The sequence below is a fragment of the Macaca nemestrina genome, chromosome 7 (genome assembly GCF_043159975.1).
Source record: "Macaca nemestrina isolate mMacNem1 chromosome 7, mMacNem.hap1, whole genome shotgun sequence".
NCBI classification, from domain to species: domain Eukaryota; kingdom Metazoa; phylum Chordata; class Mammalia; order Primates; family Cercopithecidae; genus Macaca; species Macaca nemestrina.
This window is the reverse complement of record NC_092131.1, coordinates 44,160,712-44,186,503: the sequence shown is the minus strand read 5'-3', so window position 1 is coordinate 44,186,503 and position 25,792 is coordinate 44,160,712. Positions and strand designations below refer to the sequence as shown.

The window sequence follows — 25,792 nt, the reverse complement described above, 5'->3', positions numbered from 1 at the left end:
TCCTTCTCCATTTTATTTCTCAAGTTCTAGTATTCCTTTCCCTTCTGAGCTGCTTGAAAGTTAATGTCCTTTAAGATTTTTCTCTCTTGCTTCTGATGAAATGGAAACATTTGTTTTGGAGTGGGTAAAAACTTAATCTAATAAATCTTGTTTTAGTTCAATTGGAGAGGCCAAAGGGGCAGAGAGAATGCTGCTCTTTTCCTTAATGGTGTCCCCTTTATTAGATAATGAAATGTGTAATCCTTATGCTAAGCTCATGGATGCAGATAAAAATTAAGTCTGATCAGACTTTGAATGCCTTTTAAGGAATTTTTGTTATTACAAAAACCGCAGCACGCACACACGCACACACGCACATGCACACGCACACATGGGCAAAAGCCCTTCCCCATATTACTTTCATTTTCCATTCTTGCAGTCTCTCTTCCTAGAGATAATTGCTATGGACAATTGTGTGTTTATCTCATTTAAATGTTTCTGACACCTGGGACCTTGGGAATAATTAGGCAAAGTAGCTAGAATTTGACCTTTTTCCTTTTCACCTAGGTATTTGATATCAGGGTTTGTTACTGAGATTTCATAACTATGGGTTCTTCCTTTTTTTTTTTTTTTTCTGTTTTTAAGGTAGGGTCTCACTCTGCTTTCCAGGCTGGAGTACAGTGGCATGATCTCTGCTCACTGCACCTTCTGCCTCCTGAACTGAAGCAATCCTCTCACATCAGCTTCCTTAGCAGTTGGGACTACAGGTGTGCGCCACCACGCCTGGCTAATTTTTGTGTTTTGTGTACAGATGGGGTTTTGCCATGTTACTCAGGCTTGGGTTCTTATTTTTGACTGTGGTTTTGAAAGCCCCATAAATACAAAATTTAACTTACTTTAAATGCTGTTAGATCACCTTTCAAATCGGCAACATACCTAGGGTTATAATTTCAAGACCTTGTGTATCTCATTTGTTGCTAAACCAGTTCTGTTAATTTGTTACACAAATTTGCCAGTTAACTGCAACAGTGGGCAAAAAGCTTCTTTTTCTTTCTTTTTTTCTTTTTTTAGATAGTCTTACTCTTTAGTCCATGCTAGAGTGCAGTGGCATGATTATAGCTCACTGCAGCCTCAAACTCCTGGGCTTGAGTAATCTTCCCACCTGAGTCTCCCAACACAGGCTCATGCCACTATGTGATCCTCCTGCCTCAGCCTCCCAAAGGGCTGGGATTGTAGGCATGAACCACCTCGGCTGGCTTCCTTCCTTCCTTCCTTCCTTCCTTCCTTCCTTCCTTCCTTCCTTCCTTCCTTCCGTCTCTTTCATTCTTTTCTTTTCTTTTCCCTTCCTTCCTTCCTTCCTTCCTTCCTTCCTTCCTTCCTTCCTTCCTTCCTTCCTTCCTTCCTTCCTTCCTTCCTCTCTTTCTCTCTCTCTCATCCTTTTTATTCTTTTTTTGAGATGGAGTCTCGCTCTGTCATCCAGGCTGGAGTGCAGTGGCATAATCTCGGCTCACTGCAACCTTCACCTTCCGGGTTCAAGCGGTTCTCCTGCCTCAGCCTCCTGAGTAGCTGGGACTACACGAGCATGCCACCACACCCGGCTAGTTGTTGTATTTTTAGTAGAGACAGGGTTTTGCCTTTTTGGACAGGCTGGTGTTGAACTCCTGACCTCAGGTGATCCAGTTGCCTCGGCCTCCCGAATTGCTGGGGTTACAGGCATGAGCCACCACAACTGGCCCTTTCTTTTTCTTTTCTTTTTTTAAGAGGAGGAAGGGCACAGAAGAACTGAGAATAGAAATTAACATAGGTCAATTTTAGTTTGGTAACTATATTAATCTGTTAACTACTTCATATGTTGAATGCTCATATAAATGTGCCAAATTTCTGTACAGAATCATGGGGTAAATGAATAGACTGGATATATCTTGTCCATTAAGAGGTCTCTTATGGTACTGTTTAAGGACATGGGTTTTGGAGCCCAACAGACTTGTGTTCAAGCCAGTCTTGCCAGTAACTTGCTGTATGGTTTGGACAAGTTATTTAACCTCTCTGTTTCCTGAAATGAGGTAGATGGTTTCTGTGTTATAGGCTTATAACATAGTGAGGATCAAAGAGATGGTGCATGTAAAGTGGCTGGTACCAACTGAGTACTAAATAAATAAATAACAATTTTTTTTTTTTTTTTTTTGAGAGGGTCTCACTCTGTTGCCAAGGCTGGAGTGTAGTGGCACAATCTCCATCTTCTGGGCTCAAGCAGTCCTCACATCTCAGTCTCCTGAGGAGCTGAAACTATAGTTGTGTGCTACCACACCTGGCTAATTTTTAAATTTTTGGTAGAGATGAGATCTCACGATGTTGCCTAGGTTGGTCTTGAATACCTGGGCGCAAATGATTCTCCTGCCTTGGCCTCCAAGTGCTGGGATGACAACGTGAGCTACTATGCCCAGCCAGTGATTCTTATTGCTGTTTTATCATTATTATCAAATAGAGAACCTATAATTTTGATCAAGTATATTAGAGAATTTACCTGTTCTCACTTTTAAGCTATAACAAAGTAGGTGTCATTGATATTTCACTTTTTTTTGCACTGTAGGTTGTCAAAAGGAATATAGAAATACTGAGATAAGCTTTTTATAAAAAGTATAGAGATGGGGTTTAGCTGTGTTGCTGAGGCTGGTCTTGAACTCCTGGGCTCAAGTGATTTTCCCACCTTTGCCTTCCAGAGTGGTGGGAATACAGGTGTGGGCAACTATGCCTGGCCAAAATAAGCGTTTTAAAACAGATGCAAATCTTAGTTATCTCTCTTAGTTGGCCAGCTTTTTAAGTAAGTTGAAAGAGTTCACCCAAAGAATAACACAGAGAATTTCTTTTGTTTTGGTAGTTCAACATCTCAAGTTCCTTTGGTGTTTCGAGTTTTGTTTCTACTCAGGAAAATGTTATCTAATGCATAAGACATTTTTAAAGGAGTGTTCTAATTGTTCGCCAATGGGGAGGAAACAGCTTCAGTGGTGTTTCTTGTTGGTTGAGAACATATTATATATATTTTGGGGGCTGAGGACAGATCAGGGATATTTCCACAGGGAAGGATTTGAGAGAAGGAAAAAAATATTTCTTAGAAATCTCAAAACTGTAGTCTGAAATTCCGTGAAAAGAAAATTGAAGAATTTTGTAATCAGAGTCATTGGTCAGAAGTCAAGGGTCAGAGGGAATATTTTGTTGTAGGAAGTGTTACCTTCACGAGAAGATCCATAAATCCTGTTTTCATGAGCTAGAAGATATGCTAAAGAAAAAGGAATCTCAGAAGTAGACGGAAACAGGTTTTTTGTTTTTGTTTTGTAAAGACAAGGTCTTGCTTGGTCGCCCAGCCTGGTGTTCTTTTTTTTTAAGGCCAGATAAATTTCTTTTCTTTTCTTTTTTTTTTTTTTTTTTGAGACAGAGTTTCGCTCTTGTTGTCCAGGCTGGAGTGCAGTGATGGGATCTCGGCTCACTGCAACCTTCGCCTCCTGGGTTCAAGTGATTCTCCTGCCTCAGCCTCCCAAGTTGCTGGAATTATGGGTGCTTGCCACCATGCACAGCTATTTTTTGTATTTTTTAGTAGAGACGGGGTTTCACCATGTTGGCCAGGCTGCTCTTAAACTCCTGACCTCAGGTGATTCACCCACCTTGGCCTCCCAGAGTGCTGGGATTACAGGTGTGAGCCACCAGGTCCAGCCCTAAGTCAGATAAATTTCTTTCTTTTTTTTTTTTTTTGAGACAGAGTCTCGCTCTCGCCAGGCTGGAGTGCAGTGGCGTGATCTCAGCTCACTGCAACCTCTGACTCCCTGGTTCAAGCAATTCTCCTGCCTCAGCCTCCCAAGTAGCTGGGATTACATGCCCAGCAAATTTTTGTATTTTTAGTAGAGACTGGGTTTCACCGTGTTGGCCAGGATGGTCTTGATCTCCTCACCTCGTGATCTGCCCGCCTCGGCCTCCCAGAGTGCTGGGATTACAGGTGTGAGCCACCGAGCCAGGCCCCAGATAAATTTCTGATGGAGTCATTGTGCATGTTACAAGCAACAACAAAAGTAATTTAGTATACACAGAAGTGCATTCTGTTCTTTCTCTGAGATGATATGACCTCATATCAGATCTTAAAGTTGTGTCCACAGTATTGGCAAATATGTATCTTTAGGGAAAACTCAGAACAAGTAATTCTGGTTGTTTCTGTTCTGGTGAGAAAGTTCTGCCATGTTTAGAAATGGAATGGAAACAAGTTTGCAAGCTCTCTAGCAGTCACAAGTAAAACAGGGGCAAAGAGAAGATTTAACAGATTTCATGGTTTGAGATTCTGCTATTTCAAAAATCAACTCTATTTTTCAGAGACACCCTCTTCTTTTTTTTTCTTTTTCATTTTGAAGTGGAGTCTCACTCTGTCGCCCAGGCTGCCAGGCTGGAGTGCAGTGGCGCAATCTTGGCTCACTGCAACCTCCGCCTCCTGGGTTCAAGCGATTCTCCTGCCTCAGCCTCCCAAGTAGCTGGGACTACTGGTGCCTGCTATCTCGCATGGCTAATTTTGGATTTTTATCTTTTTGTAGAGACGGGGTTTCACCATGTTGGCCAGCCTGGTATCGAACTCCTGATCTCAAGTGATCCACGTGCCTTGGCCTCTCAAAGTGCTGGGATTACAGGTGTGAGCCACCATGCCCAACACAGAGACACCCTCTATTTTCATAGTTGCTTGATTCAAATACTTTTCGACATAACAATGCCTGTTAAAGAGCTGCATTGCTGGTTGGCATGCTAGAACACACAGCTTTTACATCACACTGCAGTTAATTTTCCAGTTGTTTTTTCTCATCTACTTTCACTTTACTTTTTAAAATTTAAATTTACATTTTTAATTTTACTTTTCTGTCTTTAACCAGTCGGAATGCTAAGATTTGATGGTTAAATAAGACCAAGTATCAGATATTTAGTACGAACTCTCCATTTATCAATGTGGTTGCACAGAAATGGATAGTTCTTTGGAGGCAGAGTTAAAGAGAAACACAAACTCAAGGACAGAAAGGAACTAATTTTGGGGAGATTTGAATTTTTTTAAACAAAATTTCACTAGGACAAGTATTTCCTTAACATTCTAGTATGAAAACCATTATCTAAAGTGGTTAAAAAAGATGTCTTTTTTTTTTTTTTTTTTTAAATCTTTCAGAGACAGCGTCTCACCCTGAGAAACCCACCCAACTTTTATGTTTTTTGTAGAGACGGGGTTTTGCCATGTTTCCCAGGCTGGTCTCAAACTCCTGAGCTCAAGCCATCTGCCTGCCTCAGCCTCCCAAAGTGTTGGGATTACAGGTGTGAGCCACTGCACCTGGCCAACTTAAATTATATCTATATATAGATATCATTTAAAAATTACATAATATTTAAGACCTATGAAAAAGTATAAATGATTATACAGTAAGTATATACTTGCTTTAGCATCCTAGTTCAGAAATAAAATATTGCTAATTTGGTTGTGACCTCTTCCTCCTCCCCAGAGGAAGCTGCTATACTGAATTTGGTGTTTATCATGCTTACGTGTTTCTTAACAATTTTGTTGCATATGAATGTTAAGGGTGATTTTCAAAGTATTTCACAGCTGGTAGTGTGTGGGCCTGGCCATGTCAAGTTGTACCAGCCTAATATTAGTCCGATCATGGATCCCTAAGAGATATTTTCAGATTGTATCCAGCTGTGCACAATGGCTCATGCCTGTAATCCAAGCACTTTGGGAGGCTGAGGCAGGCGGATCACGAGGTCAGGAGTTCGAGACCATACTGGCTAACATGGTGAAACCCTGTCTCTACCAAAAATACAAAAAATTAGCCACGCATGGTGGCACACGCCTGTAATCCCAGCCACTTGGGAGGCTGAGGCAGGAGAATTACTTGAACATGGGAGGTGGAGGTTGCAGTGAGCCAAGATGGTGTCACTGCACTCCAGCCTGGAGACAGAGCGAGACTCCGTCTCAAAAAAAAAAAAAAAAAGATTGTATCTAATTGACTGGGCATGGTGGCTCATGCCTATAATCCCAGGACTTTGGGAGGCCAAGGCGAGTGGATCACCTGAGGTCAGGAGTTTGAGACCAGCCTGGCCAGTATGGTGAAATCCCATGTCTACTAAAAACACAAAATTAACTGGACGTGGTGGCAGTTGCCTGTAATCACCGTTACTTGGGAATCTGAGGCAGGAGGATTGCTTGAAACTGGGAGGCAGAGGCTGCAGTCACCTAAGATCACACCACTGTACTCCAGCCTGGGCAACAGAGTGAGACTCTGCCTCAAAAAAAAAAAAAAAAAAAAAAAAAAAGATTATATGTAATTAATATTACAATTTTACTCTATGTTGCACGTTCTTCTGCAAGTTGCTTTCTTCCCTCTCAACTGTGAGATTCATCCATCTTGGTATATATGTAACTCTGATTCATTGATTTTCATTGTTTAATGTTGCATTGTTTGAGTATGTCGCAGTTTATCCATTCACTTATTTGTTGGTATTTAGTTTTTTATGTCTCCTTCTAGGACCCACCTGTTCACGTCTTTTATTTTCCTATTGGGTTGTTTGTCTTTTTCTTTTTGATTTGTAGGTCTATTGTTTTTGTAGTTTTCTGGAAACAGTTACTCATTAACATGCACATAAACCACATAATGACAGCTTTGCCTTTCCAATATTACTGGAGCTACATATAGCTACTCACATTTGAAAATGGGGATACTCTAATCAGACTGATGTGAAGTACGTAAGTAGAACTGTCTGAGTGTTAATATGCCAGTGACTGTAGATATAAACATATTTATTTAGAATGGATGACTTGCATTTTTTTTGGTAAAGATTAATTTCCCCATATTTCAGTAGTCATGCAGGTGAGGGTATGGACCCTACAGTACTCTAAAGTGTGAGTACTTACCTTTGTAAGAAATCATAAGATTCTAATTTTTGTCTCCACTAACTACATAAAGCAGGATAATGGTTGGCACCATTGCTTCCTCATTGAACTGTGGACGAGTCTCAGCATGCAAAGGAAGTAGAAAGTGAATGGGAGGATGGCGGCTGTTGCTCAGAAGTTCTTTCCATAATTTGATTTATTTACACTGTTCGGGTTGTTCATGGCTTGGTTCTTCCTCCCTTTTTCCTCCAGTGAACGGTGACTTGACAGAGGTACGTGGGAGGTTACTTGTTCTCTTGTTGGCTGCTTATGTTTGCTTCTGGAAGGTTATTGTTTTCAAGGATCTTAAGCACCAGGATTAGGACAGTTAAACCATTTGTTAGCTTGGAAAATGTCATCTTCCTCTTTATCCTGCTGTCCTGGCTGTGTGCTTCCTTCTCTCCCTTCCTGTACCTCTCTTCCTTACAGATTGCTTGCATTACGTATCTGTGAGATTTCGGTCTGTCTGAGTATTTAACATTTTGTTCATTGTAGTTCTTTAAAACCTTCTTATAGTTGCACAAAAAGACATAAACATTTAAAAACATGTTTGGTACTGGAGGTTGCCTTTTCCTGGAGCATTGCATCTGATTTCCTTGTTATCAGTAGACTAAGTACTACTGAGCGCTGTGTCTCTCCCTGCCTGCCCTCCACTCCACTGTCTCTGCTCCCCACCTCCTGGCTCTGCAGGCCTCTTTTGTTGTTGGGAGCTAACAAAGTACCATAATTTGCTAGATGTTGCAGGAAGATGACAGGCCAAGGGGTTCCAGGAAGGATATCTATGTAACCTGCCTGAGCTCTCTTATCTTTAAAATTGCCACCTAACTAGCCTTGTATCTCTTGGGAATAGCCAGAACTTTAGAGTTAAGAATGTTGTTCAAAAGAAAGATGTTTATTTTTAGAGGCAGAAAATATTTTGAGCCTATTTGCCATAACTGCTTTTTTTAAGAAACAAAAACGAATGGACTTTACAAGTGGGTAACCTCAAAGGGAAAACAAAAATCTTGCAAGAAGATTTAGCAATATATAAAAGTTTGGAAAACAAACTTCATTAGGTAACTTTTTATGTTTGCTTAATCAAAATTAATATTATTGTAATTATTCTGAAATTCTCTTTTTCCTTGCATTTCTTGCCAAATAACCTGATTTAATGACATAAAAAATAAAAAATGTCAAAGGGGAAAATTATTTAAAGACATTTTGTTAGTACAAAGGGTGTGGTGTTACCACTAGGAGACAAGCAGAGTTTTCAGAGATGGTGTCATCTAAATTAATTTTATCTTCTTCCTGATCACATGGATAAAAAAAATTCAAACTTCTGATTTTTTTTTTTTTTTTAAATGGGTTGTTGCTATGTTGTCCAGGCTGGAGTGCGGTGGCTACTCACAGGTGTGATCATGGTGCACGAAGCTTTAAACCCTTGGGCTCAAGTGATCCTCCTGCCTCAGCCTCCCAAGTAGTTGGGACTACAGGTGTACACCACTGTGCCATACTTTCAAGTCTTTGATTTTTAAGGAATCCTGATTTTATTTTAGCAGGATAATTTTTACTTTATGAGGCCCAGTTTCATGTAATGATGCAGCATGTGATACAGATAAAAATCAAAGACCAGAGCTAACAGAACGGCCCTTCCTTCTCATAGCATCTTTATGAACGGTTGTGAGTAAAGATGATTCCCAAAACCCTTTACAGATACTAAGTTCTGTTTAAAGATTCACAATAACAATGACAACATTTTAGGGCTCTCTTCCAACACCATCACTTCCTCCTTCTCCTGGGAAGTTAAGCTTGGGGTGGAGGAGGTGCAGTGGTATTCCTGGACTAGCACGCCCATGCTGTTGCCTGCGTTTGGAAACACAGACCTTTATGGGGACACTGAGCAATGGGATTGGTGATGTAGAAATACGTTGATGGAGACTAACAGAATAGAAAAAGAAAATGAATTAAGTAACACTTGTCAACCTCAGCCAGTCATGGGGGGAAGCACCCTCACTTATTAAACAATAACAAATAAAACGTTTGAAATGCCAATATTTATAGTAAATTGCATTTTCTGTCTTTTGGCATGAATCTTAAGAGGTATATTTGAGGGACAACAGTGTATGGGCCAAAGGGAGGCTTCACTGCCCAGGTGAAAGAGCTCGCTCTTGCCCTCTGCAGGGCTCCAAGGCTCCCAGACCAGTGACTTGATGCCGGAAACCCCAAGGCAGAAGGGAGACTGGCCAAAGTGCATATTGCAAGGGGTGCATCTTAAAGGCCCCTCTGACTGACTTTGCTGTACTCTAGGGAGGTCTGTGGACCAGGATCACCCAAGTGATTCCAGTTTAAACTATGATGGACCTGTTTTATGAAGGTACAGGTATGAATTTGGTGGCTATGGATTGAGCTACTTGTTTAAAACTTATTTAATTGGCTGGGTGTGGTGGCTCACGCTTGTAATCCTAGCACTTTGGAAGGCTGAGATGGGAGGATTGCTTGAGCGAAGGAGTTTGAGATCAGCCTGGACAACACAGCGAGACCCTATCTCTACAAAAATTAAAAGAAAAAGTTAGTGGGGTGTGGTGGCACACGCCTGTAATTCCAGCCACTTGGGAGGCTGAGGTGGGAGGATCGCTGGAGCCAGAAGTTAAAGGCTATAGTAAGCTATGATCATACTACTAAACTCCAGCCTGGGCGACAGAGCAAGACCCTGTCTCAAAAAATAAACAAAATCTTATTTAATTGCAGTAGTGGATACCATTATATATTTTTTAATTAAAAAAACAAGCAATAAGCAAATATGTTCCTTTTTTTTTTTTTTTTTTTGAGACAGAGTCTCACTCTGTCGCCCAGGCTGGAGTGCAGTGGCGCAATCTCGGCTCACTGCAAGCTCTGCCTCCCGGGTTCACGCCATTCTCCTGCCTCAGCCTCCCGAGTAGCTGGGACTACAGGCTCTCACCACCACGCCCGGCTAATTTTTTGTATTTTTAGTAGAGACGGGGTTTCACCATGTTAGCCATGATGGTCTCAATCTCCTGACCTCGTGATCCGCCCACTTCGGCCTCCCAAAGTGCTGGGATTACAGGTGTGAGCCACCGCACCTGGCCCTCAAGTATGTTCTTTTTAACTGCATTGCTAATCTTATCAAATAAACTGAGAGAATACAGTGAGTTGTTCAAAGCCTCCCAGTGAGTCAGGGAACAAATAAGACAGATCAGAAACCACTGTCCCTGGATACCCAGACTGTTACTTAGTCCAACAGACCTGTTATTGAGGATTAACATCCACTCAGAGCCAGAAATAGACCAATTGAGACTAAATCAGTTTTGATTGTTGGTCTCTAAGGATGAAGGGATGAGGGATACATTAATTTGCTGGGCAATTGATTTTCCCTTGGGATAAGAGAAAAACAAGACCAAAATTGTCAGTCATCAAAAATGGCACAGCCACTTTCGTTAATAAATTATGTTTGGGTTTGGAAAACTTCCAGCCCTATAAATAGATTATGGGAAGCCTTCAGGGAGAGAAAAAAAGATGCACTATGACTGCTTTCATATAAAAAAAAATAGCAGCCCCATTGAACTTGGAGAAAAAAATGAGAGGCCTATAACCTAGAACTTTGGTCAAAATAAGAACTGTGATTCATAGCTGAAACTTTACTTTTTAAGTTTGTTACCACTTACTTCCAAGTTTAGAAGGGATAGGTCAAAAGTTTGGCAGGAGGATTTTTGGGAACGATTTGTACAAACAGGAGATTTCTGAGCAGTTCCATTTTTCCTGCTGAGAGGTGGTTAATTTGGTTGCTTACATTCTCATATTTTGCCATAGTAGAGATTAAGAAAACCACTGGAGTGGAAATGAGAACCATCTCCACATTTTAATATTGTGATTGAAATAGAATTATGGAATGCTTCTGAAGATCTACTATGTTGTAAAGTGACACCATTCTGATTTTCTGGGCTTCTCATAGGAATGTTGATAAAGTCAGCAAGTGGAGCTTGGTGTCTCCGTGTGTGTGTGTGTGTGTGTGTGTGTGTGTGTGTGTGTGTGTATATTTTTTTTTTTTCTTTTTGAGATGGAGTCTCGCTCTGTCGCCCAGGCTGGAGTGCAATGGCGCGATCTCAGCTCACTGCAAGCTCCGCCTTCCGGGTTCATGCCATTCTCCTGCCTCATCCTCCTGAGTAGCTGGGACTACAGGCGCCTGCCACCATGCCCGGCTAATTTTTTGTATTTTTAGTAGAGACAGGGTTTCACCGTGTTAGCTAGGATGGCCTCGATCTCCTGACCTCGTGATCTGCCCTCCTTGGCCTCCCAAAGTGCTGGGATTACAGGTGTGAGCCACCACGCCCGGTCGTGGAGCTTGGTATTTAACAGTGGAGTTGGGGATCAAAGAGGCGTTATCTTTCATGAGTATATGTGTTCCCTATGTGTGTGTTCTTTGCTTTCTTATTCTCTATGTCTGTGTCTTTTTCCCTGTGTTTCCCTGACAGTTCTACTTTATGACTGTCTATATGGTGTGGTGTTCTGTATTTCATAGTCAAGGTCATTTGCATTAGTTACACTTTTTTTTTTTTTAATTAAAACTTTTTTTTGAGACAGGGTCTCATTCTGTTACCCAGGCTGGAGTGCAGTGGCATCATCACAGCTTATTGCAGCCTCGACCTCCTGGGCTCAAGTGATCCTCCCACCTTAGCCTCCCTTGAGTAGCTGGGACTACAGGTGTGTGCCACCGCACCTGGTTAAGTTTTTTTTTTTTTTTTTGTAGAGATGAAATCTTACTGTGTTACCCAGGCTGGTGTCAAACTCCTGGCCTGAAGTGATCCACCTGCCTTGGCCTCCCAAAGTGCTAGGATTATAGGCTTTAGCCATCACACCCAGCCTAGCATGTTGTTCTTTGGATGGTGAGTGGCTGGGTGAATAAGAAATGGCACCTGTGGCAACATGATCGTGATCTCCACCCTGTGAGACTGGCGTGTCTAGATCTCCTTGGCCTGTACTTGGTACACCCACACAACCCGATAAAGCCAGTAGACCTGGTAAGAGGCTTGCGTGTGGAGGCAGTGAACACCTTTACGGGGAGCTGGGGAGGATTGCTTGATTGTCTAGAGAAGTTGGTTAATGTCTCGTATTTGGGGCCACACAAGAATCAAGACAATCATTTGCTGACAGTCATTCTACCTGGATTCTGGTCATTTTGTTTCTGCTGCTGAAGCCTCCTTTTATTTTTTTTCTGTATTTTTATTTTTATTTTTTTTGAGACAGCGTCTCACTCTGTTACCCAGGCTGGAGTGCAGTGGTGCGATCTCAACTCACTGCAGCTTTCACCTCCCAGGTTGAAGGAATTCTCCTGCCTCAGCCTCCTGAGTAGCTGGGATTACAGGCGTCTGCCATCAGGCCTGGCTAAATTTTGTATTTTTAGTAGGGATGAGGTTTCATCATGTTGGCCAGTCTTTTCTCGAACTCTCCTGACCTCAGGTGATCCACCTGCCTCGGCCTCCCAAAGCGCTGGGATTACAGGCGTGAGCCACTGTGCTCAGCCTGAAGCCTCTTTTAAAAGCAGTGATCAAAAAAGAAAAAAATCTAGGCATAACTCTTAAATTATCTGACTGAAGCCATTAAATGATACAGTTTGAACAGGTGTGGTAGCTCATGCCTTGATCCCAGTGCTTTGGGACGCTGAGGTGGGAGGCTTGCTTGAGGCCAAGACCAGACTGGGCAACATAGCAAGACCCTGTCTTTACCATAAAAAGGTCAGTTGGGTGTGGTGGTATGTGCTAAGGAGTTTAAAGGAGCACAAACTGCCTCATGAGCCAAGAAGACTAATGGGAGAAACTGAAGAACCATACCATGATCTACCCCAACCTTGAGTTGGGCTAATTTATCTCAATAACAAAAGACATTGAAAAGTCTCCTTTTGTGCAAGTTTTATCAGAAGATTGATTTAAAAACCTTTTTTTTTTTTTTTTTTTGTAGAGGATGACTCCCTTAGCAAGCAGGAAAAGAAGACTCAACCCTCTGAAAATTAACCTCTGTGCATTCTTCACTAGAGTCAGCCCCAGTGAACCTGAACTGTGGGTAGACGAAGGAGTCAGGCACAGATCCAGGCCATGAATTCTTGGGAGAAGCAGTCGGAGCCCACAAAGAGTCTCCATCCCCTGAATTCTGACTGTTATCATAAATAGTGGGTAGCTGTTCATTTCTTCCAGGAAAGGCCCAGGCGGCCGGTGTATCCTATAAAGGAAGCTGGGAAGGTGGGAAAGCCGATCTGGCTGACCGTTAATTGTGCACAGATAGAGAAGGGAGAGTGGTAATATGTAACTTTAGTAAGGAACAAAGGGGCTTCCAAAAGTTCACTTGCTCCAGCCTGAGACAGAGGAGGTAAAATAAATCTATTCAGATAAATAAGCAACAGAGGACAAAAGTATTTTTGTGTTTTCCCTTTGGTATCCACAGATAGCATATTTTACAAATACCTCAAGATTAAATTCTTCAATTAGTCTGAAAAAGCAACACAAGAGAATTCAACAAATGAGCCAAGGTTATAGTGGGGATACTTGGGTTTATAGCACCAACCAGCAAAGGATATCACAGTGGCATAGAAATTAAATCTAAGCTTAGGTTTATTCTTTTTATTAACCACAAGTCACATTCTTAAGAAAACATTTTCTTCTCTGGTTACGTTTTATTTTATGGATGAGAGCTTTCTAAATTTTATTTTCTTATATTATTAAATTTTCTTATTTCACTTGATGGAAGGGATGTGACAGAGGTTGACGTTAAGTGGTTTTATGTATTTATTTAGTTAGTTATTTATTTAATTTTTTTGAGACAGGGTCTCACTCTGTTGCCCAGACTGGAGTGCAGTAGCATGATCTCGGCTCACCTCAACCTCCGTCTCCCAGGCTCAGGTGATTCTCCTGCCTCAGCCTCCGAGTAGCTGCGATTACAGGTGTGTGCTGCTACTGCCTGGCTAATGTTTGTATTTTTAGTAGACACAGGGTTTTACCATGTTGGCCAGGGTGGTCTTGAACTCGTGACCTCAAATCATCCACTCGCCTTGGCCTCCCAAAGTGCTGCGATTACAGGTGTGAGCCACCATGCCTGGCTGAAGTGGTTTTAAAAAATGTGTGTGGGTTACATATTTTTCATTTAGAAGATGAGGTAGCAATAATGCTAAAAGACTTTGACTAAGAATTCTATGTAAAAAAAAAAAAGTATTCTATGTTATATCAACTACCACAACTATTTTTATTTTTATTTTTGTCCTTTATCTTTTAATGGTTGTTTATATGCATATATATTTATATCGTTACATTCCTATTGAATATCAACATTGGATTCTGTTGATCTTAGTATTTTCTTATTTAATATTTTCTATAGTCTTTAATTTTTTTTTTTTTTTTTTTTAAATAGGGTCTCACTCTGGTGCCCAGGCTGGAGTATAGTGGTGTAATCATGGCCCACTGCAGCCTTAACTTCCTGGTCTCAAGCAGTCCTCTAGGCTAAGCTTCCCAAGTAGCTGAGACTACAGGCATGTGCCACCGTGACTGGCTAATTAAAAAAAAAATTTTTTTTTTTTTTTTTTTTGAGACGGAGTCTCGCTCTGTCTCCCAAGCTGGAGTGCAGTGGTGCGATCTCAGCTCACCGCAACCTCTCTCTCCCAAGTTCAAGCAATTTTTCTGCCTCAGCCTCCTGAGTAGTTGGGATTACAGGAATGCACCACCACACCCAGCTAATTTTTTTGTACTTTTAGTAGAGATAGGGTTTCACCATATTGGCCAGGCTGGTTTCGAACTCCTGACCTTGTGATCTGCCTGCCTCGGCCTCCCAAAGTGCTGGGATTACAGGTGTGAGCCAATGTGCCCGGCAATTTTTTTTTTTTTTTTTTAGAGACAGATTTTCTCTATGTTGGCTAGGCTGGTCCTGAACTCCTGGGCTCAAGCAGTCTGCCTGCCTTGGCTTCCCAAAATGTTGGGCTTGTAGGTGTGAGCCACCACACCCAGCCAAAGGAAACTTTTATGTTTTTGAATTACCTGTGAAGCTATTACCAGGATGATTGTTTGTCTTCAGTTACTTTGTGGGATATTGCTATAGAATAAAAATTTGGGCCAGGCACAGTGGCTCACGGCTGTAATCCCAGCACTTTGGGAGGATCGTTTGAAGACAGGAGTTTGAGACCAGCCTAGGCAACACAGTGAGACCCTGTCTCTGCAATAAACAAAACAAAACAATCTGATCTTTTGAGTTAGAGATATAATACAGATTAATTTATGTGTCATGTATTTTTATATATATTTATATAAATGTATATGGATAATTTTATACTTATATAAATATATAATTGTAAGTATATCTATATTTCTAAAGAATTGGAAAAAAATCCAAATTAATTTATCTCTTAGTTAATTAATCTGCCACATCAGGAAATCTTTTGCTTCATTTCATGCGGATGTCCAGTGGATAAGATGTTACTTATTCAAAACCACTCAAAGAAACACAAGCTTTGCATAGCCTTAGTAATATGGCCTTGCAGAAACCATTAGAACAATGGCACTATTACCGATGTTTGTTATTAGAAACTAACATATTTCTGATTGACCAGCAGATAGACTATTGAATTATGGAGACCGTTAGCCTTATGGGAATTTTATTCCTCTTTAGAATAGTGTTTGAAAGGAAGAGTTTAAAATCCAAGCATTTCACTGAGGAGAGATAATAAGGCCTACAACCCTGCTGCAGTTTACAGTTTATTGGTCATGCTTTGTGTGAATTATTTGAGCCTTCTAGCAAGCCCTGTGATGCAGGTGGAGCTGTAGATCCTTGTGTAACAGCAGAGGAAGTGGAAGCTCAGCCACCTGCTTTGGTCATGGAATGGGTACACAGAAGAGGGGATGAGAAGCAGTCAGCTCTTTGCATCCTGACAAATGTCAACTTGAACAATGTCATCGTTAGGATGAATTAGTGAGCAGCTAAAATTCCATTTATGGTTTTAATTAGAGATGAGTATACTAATTGATATTAATAATGATGTTAAGTCACCAAAGAAAACTTAAAACATATTCCGTGTATTGTATTTAGTAGGTCAAGGGGTTTCTGTCACTCTTGATTAAAAACAAATAGTCATGTTACTGAATGAGTAACATGTGGAGACCGGGTGAGCGGTGGCTCACACCAGTAATCCCAGCACTTTGAGAGGCCAAGGTGAAAGGATCGCTTGAGCCCAGGAGTTCAAAACCAGCCTGGATAACACAGGGAGACCTCGTCTCTATACAAAGTTAGATAACATAGGGAGACCTCGTCTCTACACAAAGTTAAAAAAAAAAATTATTTGGGTGTGGTGTCACACACCTGTGGACCCAGCTACTTGGGAGGCTGAGGTGGGAGGATTGATTAAAAACAAATAGTCATGTTACTGAATGAGTAGCATGTGGAGGCTGGGAGAGCGGTGGCTTATACCAGTAATCCCAGCACTTTGAGAGGCCAAGGTAAAAGGATCACTTCAGTCCAGGTGTTTGCGACCAGCCTGGATAACACAGGGAGACCTCATCTCTACACAAAGTAAAAAAAAAAAAAAAAAAAAATTAGCTGGGTGTGGTGTCACATGCCTGTGGTCCCAGCTACTTGGGAGGCTGAGGTGGGAGGATTGCTTGAGTCTGGGATATTGAGGCTGCAGTGAGCTATGATGGTGCCACTGCACTCCAGCCTGTGTGACAGAGTGGGCCCCTATCTCAAAAAAAAAAAAAAAAAGATACAATTATCTGTGGAAAGGTTACTTATCCTGATCATCTCATTTTGGTATTATATGAAATAGAGGTTGAGACTGTGGACTCAGGATGGAGCTCAGAGACATAGTGGCTCTTAGAATAAAGCACTTTTACTTCCATGAGCCTTGGTTTTATCTATAAATTGTTGATACGGTTAGTATCCATGTCAGAGAAGTTTTATGAGGATTAAATGACATAATGTATGTAAATGCTTAGTGCATAGCAAGCGCTTTTTTTTTTTTTAAAGGAATTAGGTGGTATTTATTGCAAATATGCTTCTTTATTCTTTTACATTTTATTTATTTATTATTTCTTTATTTATTTTTTGAGATGGAACTTTGCTCTGTCTCCCAGGCTAGAGTGCAGTAGCGTGATCTGGGCTCTCTGCAACCTCTGCCTCCCGGGTTCAAGTGATTCTTCTGCCTCGGCCTCCTGAGTAGCTGGGACTACAGGCACACACCACCACACCTAGCTGATTTTTGTATTTTTAGTAGAGATGTGGTTTTGCCATGTTGACCAGGCTGGTCTTGAACTCCTGATGTCAAGTGATCTGCCAGTCTTGGCCTCCCAAAGTGCTAGGATTATAGGCGTGACCCACCACACCTGGCCTATTTATTCATTTATTAAAGTCAGGGTCTCGCTCTGTTACCCAGGCTGGAGTGCAGTGGTACAAATCATGGCTCACTGCAGCCTCAATCACCAGGCTCAGATGAGGCTCCTACCTCAGCCTCCCAGGGAACTGGGACTGCATGCACCTGCACACCTGGCTAACTTTTTTTGGTGTTTTTTGGTAGAGATGGGGTTTTGTTATGTTGTCCAGGCTGGTCTTGAACTCCTGGGCTCAAGAAATCCTCCCACCTTGGCCTCCCAAAGTGCTGAGATTACAGGTGTGCACCACTGCGCCCGGCCTTTATTGTACTCTTGATGTGAGGAAATGCCTGTAAATCAAGCCTGAAAATACAAAAAGAAAAAATGATATTGGATGATAAATTCTCTCCTCTACAGGGGTAATTTGAATTTGGGAAAAATTGTTCCAGACACAAGCTTGAAGTTTTCTGAACTAAAATATAAATGTAGCCTTGGTTATATTGCTTATAATACAGAAGCTGGCAAACTTTTTTTTTTTTTTTTTGCATGGGTGTGAGGGGAGTTGGGGAAGTGTGAACTCTTTCTGAAATGAAAAAATATATTGTGCTCTCAGGAAGAGATTTTGTTTTGTGTGCAGAGTCATTGAGTGGTGATGGGTGACCCAGGGAGAGCTGAGAGGTGGGCCCTTGGTGTGGCCCAGGAGATGAAGGAAAGCCGCTCAGGGCAAAGCTTAGAGAGGAGCCACAGCCAGAATGGCAGGGCCAGAGGGGCACCCTGAGCTGCTTTCCCCTCCTGGAGTATTGAGGGTAAGTAAAATGGAGAAAGCAGGCCCTATCGTAGACGACAGTGGAGAAGGTGGAATTTCTAGACCTAGAGAGCAGGCCAGTGCTGCTACAGAAGCCTTCCGGGGGTACTTGGAGCGGTTTCAGTGACATGACCTGAGTCCTGTAGGAAAGGCTTTTCTTCTGAAGACAGAAAAACTAAGAAAAGGGTAAAGGTAGGAGGTACTCGTTGAGAGTGCTTAATGATTCTGTCCATCTATCTCTCCAGTAACTCCTTGCACATCCCCTTGGTACCTGCTTTGCATCAGACTTGATGTTTGAAACTGGATGCAAAGAAGAAAGTGGTACTGTAAGGAGCTTAGGGTGCAGTGAGGTCTCAGACACGGAGATGTGTCTGAGACAAGTGTGGTAGATATGCTGAGATTGTGGCATGGGGTGTGTAGTGGGCACCAAGGCCGATCACCTCACTCTGCCTGGGTCAGCTGGAGTCGTCCACGTGGATGGGATAGGCGACACTGTGTGTGCAAAGATGGGAAGGTGAGAGAGAACCTGGGGCCTTAAAGAGGGCTTCAATTCTTTGGCCATGTTTGTAGGCTTAGGGCCTATATGAGAGTGTCAAAAGACAGGGATGAAGTAGGAAGGCCCCAGATGTTGAATTTTAAATGCAGTTGATAGGAAGCCTTTGAAATATTTTAAGCAGAGAAGTAGCCAGAGCAGTGGTTTTCAGAGCTTAATGTGGTGGATGCTGTGGTGTACTGTCCAGATTCGCTTCCAAGAAACACTCGATGCCCAGCCTCTTGGGAGTGACCCCTTTAGCCATTGCCTCAGCTGCAGTGAACCACCTTACTCAAAGGAGGGAGGTGGAGGGTCCCACACCCAGGGACTAATGAGGTGGGAGTAGGAAGGTTGAGCCATCTAGGCCCAACTTAGGACAACTCTGAGAGCCATGTTCCCTCCAGAGCTCACCATGGGGTTGGTAGAGGCCATTATTGAGCCTGCATTGCATCTCAACTTTCTCCTCTGCCCACTCCTGCTTCCTTCTCTACTCCAGCAATCTGGGCCTTTCTCACTGTCTCTCTCAGTGGAGTTGGCAAGGCTCTATTTGGTGTCCCTTGATGTGCTTAGGGCTGGCAATTGTTTCCAGGTGGGGAGCACAGACAATCATGGGGCTCACCTTGTCCATTTACCTTCTCTGAAGGATGACACTCTTGCATTGCCTGTTGCAGCCTCAACATAATTGTTTCCTATATTTTTTCCAATTTTCTAGTTGTTTACAGAAAAATGTTAATTCTGGACCCTGTAACTCCCAAATGGCCAGAGCTGAAGTTACTTCTTCTGTTTTTAATTTAAATATATGTTTTTTGAGACAGGGTCTTGCTCTGTCACCCAGGCTGGTCTGCAGTGGCGTGATCATAGCTCACTGCAGCCTCAAACTCCTGGGTTCAAGCAGTCCTACCTCAGCATCCTGAGTAAACCTGTTTTATTCTGAATATGTTGAACTGGGAGATGTTGAGGTAGTTATGCTGCTAGCTATATATGCATTCAACAATATTCAGCTTGCATTTATTGACTACTTGCTGTGTGCCAGGTTTTCGATTAGGTACCAGGGTCATCAAAATGAAGGATAGTAGTCCTTCCCCATGGGGAGATAATAGTCTAATGAATACTTAATTGAAGCTGAGGGAGACGTCTCGAGAATATGCGAGCTAAATAGATGCTGATTTTCTTAATTGGACACGGCCTTCCTCCCTCCCTCGTTTGCCAGTATGGGATCTTGTTTTATAGTGGAGTGCTTGAGCCCTACACCACCTGTGTTGTGCTAACACAGATAATGATGCCATTTCACAGAGTGAAAGTAGTTTTAACATCCTTACTGCTTGTTTTTCAAATAGGATTCAAAATGCACTGTTGGGTGGACTCACTACCTACAAAAACATACATACAGGGAAACACACACATAAACTTATCACCTCTGTTTACTATCTTTGGCCCAGGAGTGAGGACACTAATGCACCAACAGGAAGATGTGTGCTAGGTAACTGAGAGCTAATGGTCCTTATTTTTTCTTTTGACTTTATGATCTTCAGCTAGGTAATGACTTTTTATTAGAATAGTTGATTATATAAGACAGGGTGAAATGCGTGCTTTGTTGTCCACTTGTTTATTATGTGGAATTTTCTTCCTTTTTTTAAATCATAGACTTTGATTTTAAGAGGAAGGTAGAACAATGTAATTTTAAGAATACATTGTGTGATTATTTGGTGCCAAGTCAATTATTAGGTGCACAGTTTATCTACTGGATGTATATCAGTTTTATATTTTGTAATTAGATGTCTCAACTGACAGAATTTATCTTGTACTTATTGGAGTAGTAGCCTTATTAATTTTGTGTTTTAAATGATATGGACTGTTCATTCTCTTTTGAGGTGGAGTCTTGCTCTGTCGCCCAGGCTGGAGTGCAATGGTGCAATCTCGGCTCTATGCAACCTCTTCCTTCCGGGTTCAAGTGATTCTCCTGCCTCAGCCTCCCAAGTAGCTGGGACTACAGGTGTGCTCCACCATGCCTGGCTAATTTTTGTATTTTTAGTAGCGACAGAGTTTCACCATGTTGAACGGGCTGGTCTCAAACTCCTGGCACCAAGTGATCCACCGGCCTCAGCCTCCCAAAGTGTTGGGATTACAGGCGTGAGCCACTGCCTGGCCATCATTACTAATTAAAGAATTAGTAATGAATTTATAAAGAAAAAAAGAATTCGTGACCAGGCATGGTGGCTCACGCCTGTAATCCCAGCAGGGAGGCCAAGGTGGCTAGATCACAAGGTCAAGAGATCAAGACTGTCCTGGCCAACATGGTGAAACCCCATCTTTACCAAAACATACAGAAATTAGCTGGGCGTGGTGGCCTGTGCCTGTAGTCCCAGCTACTGAGGAGGCTGAGGCAGGAGAGTTGCTTGAACCAGGGAGGCGGAGGTTGCAGTGAGCCGAGATCGTACCACTGTACTCCAACCGGGCAACAGAGCGAGACTCCATCTCAAAAAAAAAAAAAAAGAAAAAAAGAATTTGTAAAGAAACCCTAAATGTATGGAAATAATAATCATTTGGAGAAAGAAATGACATTTGTGACATTTTTCAATACTAAAGAGAATTTTCCCTCTAGTTTCCATACTGTCAGAGAACATCACTTAACTTTTCCAGTAGGAAGCCAGGTTTGAACTGATCCTACACCCTCTGTGGGTCCCTAGGGAAGGTGTTCAGCTTGTGGCTGTGGAAGAGAGAGCCCAGCTGATTGTCCTTCAGGAGGATCCAGAGACACTACCCTCACCCAGGCCTCACTGACATTGCCAGCCAGACTGAAGATTTATCACAACCCAGAAGAACTTAGTAACTGAACTGGAAGATATGTAACTTCTAGAGCAGCAAGAAACTGTTTTTTTTCTTTTTCTCATTCCTGATATTTGAAATATGCTTTAATATTGGTGAGATGGTTGGACTTGGTGCTTTTGTGGACTACTGTGAGTACTGCTTTTTTTTTTTTTTTTTTTTTTTTGAGGCAGAGTCTTGCTCTTTCGTCTAGGCTGGAGTGCATTGGTGCCATCTTGGCTCACTGCAGCCTCCGCCTCCTGGGTTCAAGCAGTTCTCCTGCCTCAGCCTCCTGAGTACCTGGGATTATAGGATTGTGCCACCACGCCTGGCTAATTTTTATATTTTTTTGCAGAGATGGAGTTTCCCCATGTTTGCCAGGCTTGTCTTGAATTCCTGACCTCAAGTGATCCACCTGCCTTGGCCTCCCAAAGTGCTGGGATTACAGGCGTGAGCCACCATACCTGGCTGAGTCCTGGTTTTTATAGTGTCATAAAATGACACTTATTTAGCTGGAAGAGCTCATAATGTCTAGCTCCACCCTTATGTTATGGATGAGAAAACTAGGGACCGAGTATGTTCAGTACATTCTGTACAAGCTTGGGACAGAATGAGGGCCAAAACTCAGGCCTGCTAAGCCACCAGTCCAGGAGTGATTCTACAACACGGTATTGCCCCCTCATAAGACCATTCAGCTTCCCAGACTGTACTTGGTGTGGCTTCGGGTATCCCAGGCCTGGGTGGGGGGCACCGTCCTTTACTGGCCAGCCAGCCAGCAGCTGTGTGGGCTGGTCCCTGCTTCTCTCGCCATGAGCTGGGATTTTGAGGCCAGGCTTGGTTATATTTTAGCCTGGATGAGCCTGGGTCCTTGTTACTGCTGCCCATTCACCATTCCTGCCCTACTGGAAATTAACCTCATAGTATCACTCACCTAATTATTTTATTTAATTTGCACAGCACAGAGCTGAAGCACAGTGGTGACAATGGCTGGGAATCAAGTCAGGTGAGGTAGCCTATATCCCATCTTGCTGACTACCCAGTGTAGTGCCTGGAACATACAAACTGCACATTCATACTTTTTGGGTAAATTATTGACAAGTAAAAATGAACGAAAGCTAAACAGTAACAGAACATTTTCTACCCTTTGTCTTCTTGAGATGTTTTAGGAGACTAATCCTTGTTGTTCTTTTCTAATTTAAATTTTTATGAACAATCAAGATGTAACGCAGGCATTAAGATTATTTCTGAGAGATTAAGAACATGGAAATACTGATGCTTAATATTTGGCAGAACCAAAAAAATTATGGTATAATATAATTACAACTCTGTAAAAACAAAGTAGGCCGAGTGGGGTGTCACATGTCTGTAATCCCAGCACTTTGGGAGGCCGAGGCAGGTGGATTGCCTGAACTCCTGGATTGCCAGGAGTTCGACACCACCTTGGGCAACATGGTGAAACCTTGTCTCTACTAAAAATACAAAAAAAAAAAAAGTTAAAGACCTATGATAAAGACAAAAATTATCTAAAAATTCACTGGTGGCATTTGGATGGTGAAACTAGGGGTATAGTTTTTTCTTTTCTTTTTTTGTAGTTTTCTGGAACATTAAAAATTACTTTAATAAGCTTCTCTTTTATAGTACAAAAATCCTCTTAAAATAAATACAATGTATATTCCATTTTGTAGAAAATAAATTGAATGACAGTTCGACTTTCTATCCTTACAGTATATGTAACTTACAGTATTTTAAAAAATCCTCTAAAAATAGCTGGATACATTTCTTAACCACTGGCTCTGTTGTGGTGGTGGTGTAGGGGAGGAAAGGGGTGATACCTTTCCTCACCCATCATAAGGGTCATGCATGGCTGACACTTCTATCTGTAACAAAAGACAGGTTAACTAGAGAAAAGCATACTAAGCATTATTGTTAAAGTATAATTAATAATTCTCCTATTAAAGTATGATTTTTATTTTAAAATATTTATATTTTGGAGTCAGGGTCTTGTTCTGTTGCCCAGGCTGGAGTGCAGTGGCACAATCATAGCTCACTTTAGCCTCAAACTCCTGAGCTCAAGGGATTCTCTTTTTTCAGCCTCTTAAGCAGCTGGAACCACAGATGCAGGCCACGGCCCCAGGCTAATTATTTCCATTTTTGGTAAAGACAGGGTCTCCCTATGTTGCCTGGGCTGGTGTGAAACTCCTGGGCTCAAGTGATCCTCCCACCTTGGCCTCCTAAAGTGCTGGGATTACATATGTGAGCCACTGTATCCGGCCCACACTGAAGTATTTAGTCACAGTTTTACATGACACAAGAGTCTTCAGAATGAAGGCCCAAAGACGTCAGGGTGAAGACTCAGGGTGAAGTATCCATTTTTATGTTATGGTTCGATCCATGGACAACTCTGTATAAATATGATCAGACAAAAAGGATAGGATCTAGTAGTGACAGACTGAGAGGGAAACTCATTCAAATTCTTCTTGGCCTCTCTCTGCAGCATTCCTTCCATCCAGGTATGGGGCAGGACCCCTTTCTGGAGTGGTTGGGTATTTTCTTTTTGTTGTTGCTGCTGCTGCTGTTGTTTTTTTTTTTTTGAGACAGGGTCTTGCTCTGTCACCCAGACTGGATGGAGTCCAGTGGCGTGATCTTGGCTCATTGCAGCTTCGACTTCCTGTGCTCTGGGGTGATCCTCCCACCTCAGGCTCCCAAGTAGCTGGGACTACAGGCGTGGGCCACCATGCCCAGCTAATTTTGATATTTTTAGCGGAGACAGGGTTTCACCATATTGGCCAGGCTGATCTCAAACTCCTGAGCTCAAGTGATCCACCCACCTCAGCCTCCCAAAGTGCTGGGATTATAGGCATGAGCTACTACTGCGCTTGGCTATTAAGGGGTCTTAGCACTCACAATCAAACAAGGTAGGCCAGAGAATGTCTTACGGTCAGTTCTTACACGGAAAAGCAGGGGGAAGTTTATTGTAATGTTTTTAGCTTTTATTTCTGGCTTTGGGGAAATGGAGTTCTGATTTCTATGACCCACCTTGATGAAGAGGGATTCCAGTTTCCATGGCTTGCCTCTGGAGAGAACGGAGGGGAGAGAGACAGGAGGGCAGGCGGTCAGAGAGAAACCTTGCTTCTGAGGCCTTCGCTTGGGAGTATAGTTTTCCGAGCCCCAACAGTAGATTAGAGGAACGGACTTACTTTGTGCTTGTTAATGATTTCTAATTGGACGAGGCTCACTTGTCCTGGCAGCCTTCCCATCCCCAAACTACATTTGCTGGGTCCTTTCTGCCTTCATGGGGAAATCTTGAGGTTAGGAAGGTTGAGGTTGCTCCTTTTCCTTTTATGCCTGTTATGACAAGCTTTGCTTTTTTGGACTTCTCCAGGCAGTTAGTTATTGCTGTTCATGCTCCTCTCTGTTCCTGTCTCTAGAAAGCACTTCCCACTTATTCATCTTTGCACCCCAGTGCCTGATATAGTGCCTGGCAAGTCGTAAGCACTCAACTGGTATTTGTTAAATGAGAATGACTGATTACTGTCACCCCTGGAACTCTCAGCTCTTCACGAATTTGGTTTATGTTTTTATAATATTTATCTTACGCCCTCATGTTAGAATAAAATTGGGATGGAAAGCCTCTGCATTAAGCAAGAAGCTAAGCAATTGTAGGGGAGGAAAAACTTCTTTCCTCTACCCTCCTAGGTTCAGTGGCTGGAGGCCCTGCCAATTAAACTGTCAAAAGAGATTAACAAGAGAAAAAACAGTTTTAATTACTTACGTAGGCATGAAAGTTCACAAAGAAATGTGGCACGAGGAGGCGGTCAGAACTTGAGGGCTTATATACCAAAGGAGGACGAAGTGCAGAGCAGAGGCCAGCCGTAGGAAAAGGGGAGTCACTTATGGGAAGGTGGCTAGGAAATGTGTGGTATACAGGGGTTGTTAGTAAGGTTGGTCTTGGAGATTAAAGTGCCTTCTTCATTGATGGGAATTGTTAAGAGACATCCTCCTCGTCCTGGTGCAGCAGAGGGGGACACCTTTACAAATGGAAATTTCCTTTATACGTGTAAATTTCCTTTACAAAGAGAAAAAAGCTCTGTTTTTAGAGCTTGCTTGCTGTTCTCAGTTGCCTTCAGCTCAAAATAATCTTTATGCCAAAGAGGAATATTTTGGGGTGACATTCTGGCCTCCTTTACAATTTTATATGGATATATGATTCAGGGCTGTAGTGAGAATTGGACATTACAAGACAAAACAGACCCTTATCTGAAAAAGATTGCTTTTGCTAACTTCCTCTGTAATGGAACACAGTTAAAGAGAAAGAATGGGTCCTGGCCAAGCAGCAGCTGGTGCCTCTGTTGATAAAAGCACGTGTAATTTGGGTCGGTTATAGTAGTGTGGGCCAAAAG

The 25,792-nt window shown here is 42.2% G+C and overlaps 1 protein-coding gene across 12 annotated transcripts in view; it reads left to right on the top strand.

The window, feature by feature from the left end:
• LOC105473730 (spectrin repeat containing nuclear envelope protein 2) overlaps nucleotides 1-25,792 on the top strand; it is a 377,206-nt gene that overhangs the window by 14,003 nt on the left and 337,411 nt on the right. The gene's annotated exons all lie outside the window — the stretch shown is intronic.